Genomic DNA, 8,509 nt, shown 5'->3' with positions numbered 1-8,509 from the left:
GAATCAATAACCCGCCGTGTTACTCTGGGGAGCCCACTGAATGCCGCTCGTTCCTCACCCAGTGTGATATTGTGTTTTCTCTCCAGCCCAACACTTACTCCAGGAGCACTGCTCGTGTCGCCTACGTCATATCTCTCCTTATTGGACGGGCTCGTGAGTGGGGCACGGCAATCTGGGAGGCAAGGGCTGAGTGTACTAACCAGTATCAGGACTTTAAGGAGGAGATGATACGGGTTTTTGATCGATCTGTTTTTGGGGAGGAGGCTTCCAGGGTCCTGTCTTCCCTATGTCAAGGTAATCGATCCATAACAGACTACTCTATTGAGTTTCGCACTCTTGCTGCCTCCAGTGGCTGGAACGAGCCGGCTTTGCTCGCTCGTTTTCTGGAGGGTCTCCGCGCAGAGGTAAAGGATGAGATTCTCTCCCGGGAGGTCCCTTCCAGCGTGGATTCCCTGATTGAACTCGCTATTCGCATTGAGCGACGGGTTGATCTTCGTCACCGAGCTCGTGGAAAGGAGCTCGCGTTCTCCGTTGCCCCCCTCTCCGCATCACTACCATCTTCCTCTGCCGGCTCGGGAGCTGAGCCTATGCAGCTGGGAGGTATCCGCATCTCGACTAAGGAGAGGGAACGGAGAATCACCAACCGCCTCTGTCTCTATTGCGGTTCTGCTGGTCATTTTGTCACTTCATGTCCAGTAAAAGCCAGAGCTCATCAGTAAGCGGAGGGCTACTGGTGAGAGCTACTACTCCTGTCTCTCCTTCAAGATCCTGCACTACCTTGTCGGTCCATCTACGCTGGACCGGTTCGTCAGCTTCCTGCAGTGCCTTAATAGACTCTGGGGCGGAGGGCTGTTTTATGGACGAGACCTGGGCTCGGGAACATGACATTCCTCTCAGACAGTTAAGGGAGTCCACGGCCTTGTTCGCCCTGGATGGTAGTCCTCTCCCCAGGATTCAGCGTGAGACGCTACCTTTAACCCTCACTGTTTCTGGTAATCATAGCGAAACCATTTCTTTTTTGATTTTTCGTTCACCTTTTACACCTGTTGTTTTGGGCCATCCCTGGCTAGTTTGTCATAATCCTTCCATTAATTGGTCTAGTAATTCTATCCTCTCCTGGAACGTCTCTTGTCATGTGAAATGTTTAATGTCTGCTATCCCTCCTGTTTCCTCTGTCTCTTCTTCACAGGAGGAGCCTGGTGATTTGACAGGGGTGCCGGAGGAATATCACGATCTGCGCACGGTGTTCAGTCGGTCCAGGGCCACCTCTCTTCCTCCACACCGGTCGTATGATTGTAGTATTGATCTCCTTCCGGGAACCACTCCCCCCCGGGGTAGACTATACTCTCTGTCGGCTCCAGAACGTAAGGCTCTCGAGGATTATTTGTCTGTAGCTCTTGACGCCGGTACCATAGTCCCCTCCTCCTCTCCCGCCGGAGCGGGGTTTTTTTTTGTCAAGAAGAAGGACGGGTCTCTGCGCCCCTGCATAGATTATCGAGGGCTGAATGACATAACAGTTAAGAATCGTTATCCGCTTCCTCTTATGTCTTCAGCCTTCGAGATCCTGCAGGGAGCCAGGTTTTTCACTAAGTTGGACCTTCGTAACGCTTACCATCTCGTGCGCATCAGGGAGGGGGACGAGTGGAAGACGGCGTTTAACACTCCGTTAGGGCACTTTGAATACCGGGTTCTTCCTTTCGGCCTCGCTAACGCTCCAGCTGTCTTTCAGGCATTAGTCAATGATGTCCTGAGAGACATGCTGAACATCTTTGTTTTCGTTTACCTTGACGATATCCTGATTTTTTCACCGTCACTCCAGATTCATGTTCAGCACGTTCGACGTGTCCTCCAGCGCCTTTTAGAGAATTGTCTTTTTGTGAAGGCTGAGAAGTGCACTTTTCATGCCTCCTCCGTCACATTTCTCGGTTCTGTTATTTCCGCTGAAGGCATTAAGATGGATCCCGCTAAGGTCCAAGCTGTCATTGATTGGCCCGCCCCTAAGTCACGCGTCGAGCTGCAGCGCTTTCTCGGCTTCGCGAACTTCTATCGTCGTTTCATCCGTAATTTCGGTCAGGTGGCAGCTCCTCTCACAGCCCTTACTTCTGTCAAGACGTGCTTTAAGTGGTCCGTTTCCGCCCAGGGAGCTTTTGATCTCCTCAAGAATCGTTTTACATCCGCTCCTATCCTTGTTACACCTGACGTCTCTAGACAGTTCGTTGTCGAGGTTGACGCGTCAGAGGTGGGCGTGGGAGCCATTCTTTCTCAGCGCTCCCTCTCTGACGACAAGGTCCACCCATGCGCGTATTTTTCTCATCGCCTGTCGCCGTCGGAACGTAACTATGATGTGGGAAACCGCGAACTGCTCGCCATCCGGTTAGCCCTAGGCGAATGGCGACAGTGGTTGGAGGGGGCGACCGTTCCTTTTGTCGTTTGGACTGACCATAGGAACCTTGAGTACATCCGTTCTGCCAAACGACTTAATGCGCGTCAGGCGCGTTGGGCGCTGTTTTTCGCTCGTTTCGAGTTCGTGATTTCTTATCGTCTGGGCTCTAAGAACACCAAGCCTGATGCTTTATCTCGTCTCTTCAGTTCTTCAGTAGCCTCCACTGACCCCGAGGGGATTCTCCCTGAGGGGCGTGTTGTCGGGTTGACTGTCTGGGGAATTGAGAGGCAGGTAAAGCAAGCGCTCACTCACACTCCGTCGCCGCGCGCTTGTCCTAGGAACCTTCTTTTCGTTCCCGTTCCTACTCGTCTGGCCGTTCTTCAGTGGGCTCACTCTGCCAAGTTAGCCGGCCACCCTGGCGTTCGGGGTACGCTTGCTTCCATTCGCCAGCGTTTTTGGTGGCCCACCCGGGAGCATGACACGCGTCGTTTCGTGGCTGCTTGTTCGGTCTGCGCGCAGACTAAGTCCGGTAACTCCCCTCCTGCCGGCCGTCTCAGGCCGCTTCCCATTCCCTCTCGACCGTGGTCTCACATCGCCTTAGATTTTGTCACCGGACTGCCTTCGTCAGCGGGGAAGACTGTTATTCTTACGGTTGTCGATAGGTTCTCTAAGGCGGCTCATTTCATTCCCCTTGCTAAGCTTCCTTCTGCTAAAGAGACGGCACAAATCATCATCGAGAATGTTTTCAGAATTCATGGCCTTCCGTCAGACGTCGTTTCGGACAGAGGTCCGCAATTCACGTCTCAATTTTGGAGGGAGTTTTGCCGTTTGATTGGGGCTTCCGTCAGTCTCTCTTCCGGCTTTCACCCCCAGTCTAACGGTCAAGCAGAACGGGCCAATCAGACTATTGGTCGCATCTTACGCAGTCTTTCTTTTCGCAACCCTGCGTCTTGGTCAGAACAGCTCCCCTGGGCAGAATACGCCCACAACTCGCTTCCTTCGTCTGCGACCGGGCTATCTCCTTTTCAGAGTAGCCTCGGGTACCAGCCTCCGCTGTTCTCATCTCAGTTCGCCGAGTCCAGCGTCCCCTCCGCTCAGGCTTTTGTCCAACGTTGCGAGCGCACCTGGAAGAGGGTCAGGTCTGCACTTTGCCGTTATAGGACGCAGACTGTGAGGGCTGCTAATAAGCGTAGAACTAAGAGTCCTAGATATTGTCGCGGTCAGAGAGTTTGGCTCTCCACTCAGAACCTTCCCCTTAAGACGGCTTCTCGCAAGTTGACCCCGCGGTTCATTGGTCCGTTCCGTATTTCTCGGGTCATTAATCCTGTCGCAGTTCGACTTCTTCTTCCGCGATACCTTCGTCGCGTCCACCCGGTCTTCCATGTCTCCTGTATCAAGCCCGTTCTTCGCGCCCCCGCTCGTCTTCCCCCCCCCCCCCCATCCTTGTCGAGGGCGCACCCATCTACAGGGTCCGCAGGATTTTGGACATGCGTCCTCGGGGCCGTGGTCACCAGTACCTCGTTGATTGGGAGGGGTACGGTCCTGAGGAGAGGAGTTGGGTTCCCTCTCGGGACGTGCTGGACCGTGCGCTGATCGAGGATTTCCTCCGTTGCCGCCAGGTTTCCTCCTCGAGTGCGCCAAGAGGCGCTCGGTGAGTGGGGGGGTACTGTCATGTATTGTCATGTTGTGTCTTTCTGTCCTTTCCTTTCACCCTGTCTCCCTCTGCTGGTCGTATTAGGTTACCTTTTCTCCCCCGCTTTCCCCCAGCTGTTCCTTGTCTCCTCTTGACTACCTCGTCACCCCTTCTCCCACCTGTTCCCCTTTTCCCTCTGATTAGTCCCCTATATCTCTCTCTGTTTTTGTTCCTGTCCTTGTCGGATTCTTGTTTGTTGTGTTTCATGCCTGAGCCAGACTATCGTCATGTTTGCTGTAACCTTGTCCTGTCCTGTCGGAATCTGCCGGTCTATCTGAGCCTACCTATGTTTGGTTATTAAAGAAGCTCTGTTTAAGTTAGTTCGCTTTTGGGTCCTCATTCACTCACCGTAACAAAACCCTTCTACAGGACATGTAAAAAAACTTACATTGGACATGTAAAAACTGTATTAAAAAACTTCTACAGGACATGTAAAAACCCCTTCTACAGGACATGTAAAAACTGTAAAAAAACAAACATCTGCTGGACATGTAAAAACCCCTTCTACAGGACATGTAAAAAAAACTTCTACAGGACATGTTAAAACTTGAAAAAACTTATACTGGACATGGAAAAACCCCTTCTACTGGACATGTAAAAACCCCTTCTACAGGACATGTAAAAACACCTTCTACAGGACATGTAAAAACTGTAAAAAAAAACTTCTACTGGACAGGTAAAAAAACCTTCTACTGGACATGTAAAAAACCCTTCTACAGGACATGTAAAAACTGTAAAAACCCCTTCTACAGGACATGTAAAAAAAACTTCTACAAGACATGTAAAAACTGTAAAAAAAACAAACAAACTTCTACAGGACTTGTAAAAATCCCTTCTACTGGACATGTAAAAACAACTTCTACTGGACATGAAAAAACCATTCTACAGGACATGTAAAACCTGTAAAAACCCCTTCTACAGGACATGTAAAAAAAACTTCTACAGGACATGTAAAAACTGTTAAAAAAAAAATAAACTTCTACAGGACATGTAAAAACCCCTTCTACAGGACATGTAAAAACTGTAAAAAAGAACTTCTACTGGACATGTAAAAACCCCTTCTACAGGACATGTAAAAACTGTAAAAAAACAAACATCTGCTGGACATGTAAAAACCCCTTCTACAGGACATGTAAAAAAAACTTCTACAGGACATGTTAAAACTTGAAAAAACTTATACTGGACATGGAAAAACCCCTTCTACTGGACATGTAAAAACCCCTTCTACAGGACATGTAAAAACACCTTCTACAGGACATGTAAAAACTGTAAAAAAAAACTTCTACTGGACAGGTAAAAAAACCTTCTACTGGACATGTAAAAAACCCTTCTACAGGACATGTAAAAACTGTAAAAACCCCTTCTACAGGACATGTAAAAAAAACTTCTACAAGACATGTAAAAACTGTAAAAAAAACAAACAAACTTCTACAGGACTTGTAAAAATCCCTTCTACTGGACATGTAAAAACAACTTCTACTGGACATGAAAAAACCATTCTACAGGACATGTAAAACCTGTAAAAACCCCTTCTACAGGACATGTAAAAAAAACTTCTACAGGACATGTAAAAACTGTTAAAAAAAAAATAAACTTCTACAGGACATGTAAAAACCCCTTCTACAGGACATGTAAAAACTGTAAAAAAGAACTTCTACTGGACATGTAAAAACCCCTTCTACTGGACATGTAAAAACCCCTTCTACAGGACATGTTAAAAAAAACTAATACTGGACATGTAAAAAACCCTTCTACAGGACATGTAAAAACTGTAAAAACCCCTTCTACAGGACATGTAAAAACCCCTTCTACAGAACATGTAAAAAACCTTCTACAGGACATGTACAAAACCCTTCTACTGGACATGTAAAAACCCCTTCTACTGGACATGTAAAAACTCCTTCTACAGGACATGTAAAAACACCTTCTACAGGACATGTAAAAACTGTAAAAAAAAACTTCTACTGGACATGTAAAAAAACCTTCTACTGGACATGTAAAAACCCTTCTACAGGACATGTAAAAACTGTAAAAAAAAACTTCTACAGGACATGTAAAAACGGTAAACAAAAAATAAACTTCTACAGGACATGTAAAAAACCCTTCTACAGGACATGTAAAAACTGTAAAAACCCGTTCTACAGGACAGGTAAAAACACCTTCTACAGGACATGTAAAAACTTTAAACAAAAACTTCTACTGGACATGTAAAAAACCTTCTACTGGACATGTAAAAAACCCTTCTACAGGACATGTAAAAACTGTAAAAACCCCTTCTACAGGACATGTAAAAAAAAATTATACAGGACATGTAAAAACTTTCAAAAAAACTTCTACAGGACATGTAAAAACCCCTTCTACAGGACATGTAAAAACTGTAAAAAAAGAACTTCTACTGGACATGTAAAAAACCCTTTTACTGGACATGTAAAAACCCCTTCTACAGGACATGTAGAAACGGTAAACAAAAAAAAAACTTCTACAGGACATGTAAAAAACCCTTCTACAGGACATGTAAAAACTGTAAAAACCCGTTCTACAGGACAGGTAAAAACACCTTCTACAGGACATGTAAAAACTTTAAACAAAAACTTCTACTGGACATGTAAAAAACCTTCTACTGGACATGTAAAAAACCCTTCTACAGGACATGTAAAAACTGTAAAAACCCCTTCTACAGGACATGTAAAAAAAACTTATACAGGACATGTAAAAACTGTAAAAAAAACTTCTACAGGACATGTAAAAACCCCTTCTACAGGACATGTAAAAACTGTAAAAAAAGAACTTCTACTGGACATGTAAAAAACCCTTTTACTGGACATGTAAAAACCCCTTCTACAGGACATGTTAAAAAAACTTCTACAGGACACGTAAAAACTTTAAAAAAAACTTCTACTGGACATGTAAAAACCCCTTCTACAGGACATGTAAAAACCCCTTCTACTGGACATGTAAAAACTGTAAAAAAAAAACTTCTACAGGACATGTAAAAAACCCTTCTACAGGACATGTAAAAACCCCTTCTACAGGACATGTACAAAACCCTTCTACAGGACATGTACAAAACCCTTCTACAGGACATGTAAAAACCCCTTCTACAGGACATGTAAAAAACCCTTCTACAGGACATGTAAAAAACAACTTCTAAAGGACATGTAAAAAAAACTTCTACAGGACATGTAAAAAACCCTTCTACAGGACATGTAAAAAAAACTTCTACAGGACATGTAAAAAACCCTTCTACAGGACATGTAAAAAAAAACTTCAACAGGACATGTAAAAACCCATAGACTGTCAGTCAGGTGAGAGGCCACCGACTCTCCCCAAGACAATACATTGTGATATTTTTAAAGAGTTGGGTGGCTATCACCAGGGCTTTCTCAGCTTCCCAAATGTTTGATCTGTGGAGACTCATTGCTTAGCCCTTCCTTCTTTCACCCACTCCTTTGCACCCCACTGCGTCCACCCATCTTCTCCAAATCATGATATGTCCTCGTCTACTCCAACCACCCAGGGCAAAGACATCGGACAGACAACAGTTAACTATAGACCCGAAATGAAGCTTTCTGCTTAGTTGACTGAATACTGTTCCAGGGAGGTTGAGCAGCATTCCCCTGACTAACTAGGGCTGTTACAGTGAGGGGTGGGGATAAAACATGAAACTGACACCTCCATTATCCCTGGGTGTAAGTTAATTCATTTTTGTATTTTTTATTTGTTTTGTTAAGTGTGTTGAGACTTTTTATAAATACACTAGCTAAGGATGCTAACACTGCTGTGTTAGCTATGCTATCACCACAGTGTTAGATAAGTGGATCATTTTGCATGGTCATGTCATCAGGTTTTTCATTTATGATTCAAATTTGGGGGATTTTTTCCTCAAGCTGTACAGTCTTAGTGGCTTGGCACTGGCCATAAAACAATTCAACCTTGACCCCCTGGCACTCGATGACAATACGGGCTTTAATGGTGAATTCTGTCTGAGCGATAATCGTCCCTCCGTTTAATAACGCTTCAAACTTGTGGCAGCCTTTTTTCATAAGCCTTTTTTTCACCATTTCAATTAATGAGTCCATTTTTTGGCAGACCACATTAAGGATATATACTGAACAAAAATATAAACACAATACGTAAAGTGTTGGTCCCATGTTTCATGAGCTGAAATAAAAAAAAGTGTATTTCTCTTAAAATGTGTGCCCAAATTTGATTACATCCCTGTTAGTGACCATTTCTTCTTTGCCAAAATAATCCATCCTCGTGACAGGTGTGGCATATCAAGAAGCTGATTAAACAGCATGATCATTACACAGGTGCACCTTGTACTGGGGACAATAAAAGGCTACTCTAAAATGTGCAGTTTTGTCACACAACACAATGCCAAAGATGTCTCAAGTGTTGAGGGACCGTGCAATTGGCATGCTGACTGCAGG

Source organism: Oncorhynchus mykiss, chromosome 32, assembly GCF_013265735.2.
Source record: "Oncorhynchus mykiss isolate Arlee chromosome 32, USDA_OmykA_1.1, whole genome shotgun sequence".
In the NCBI taxonomy this organism is placed as follows: domain Eukaryota; kingdom Metazoa; phylum Chordata; class Actinopteri; order Salmoniformes; family Salmonidae; genus Oncorhynchus; species Oncorhynchus mykiss.
The sequence above is the reverse complement of the archived record's forward strand: the minus strand, read 5'-3'. Positions refer to the sequence as shown.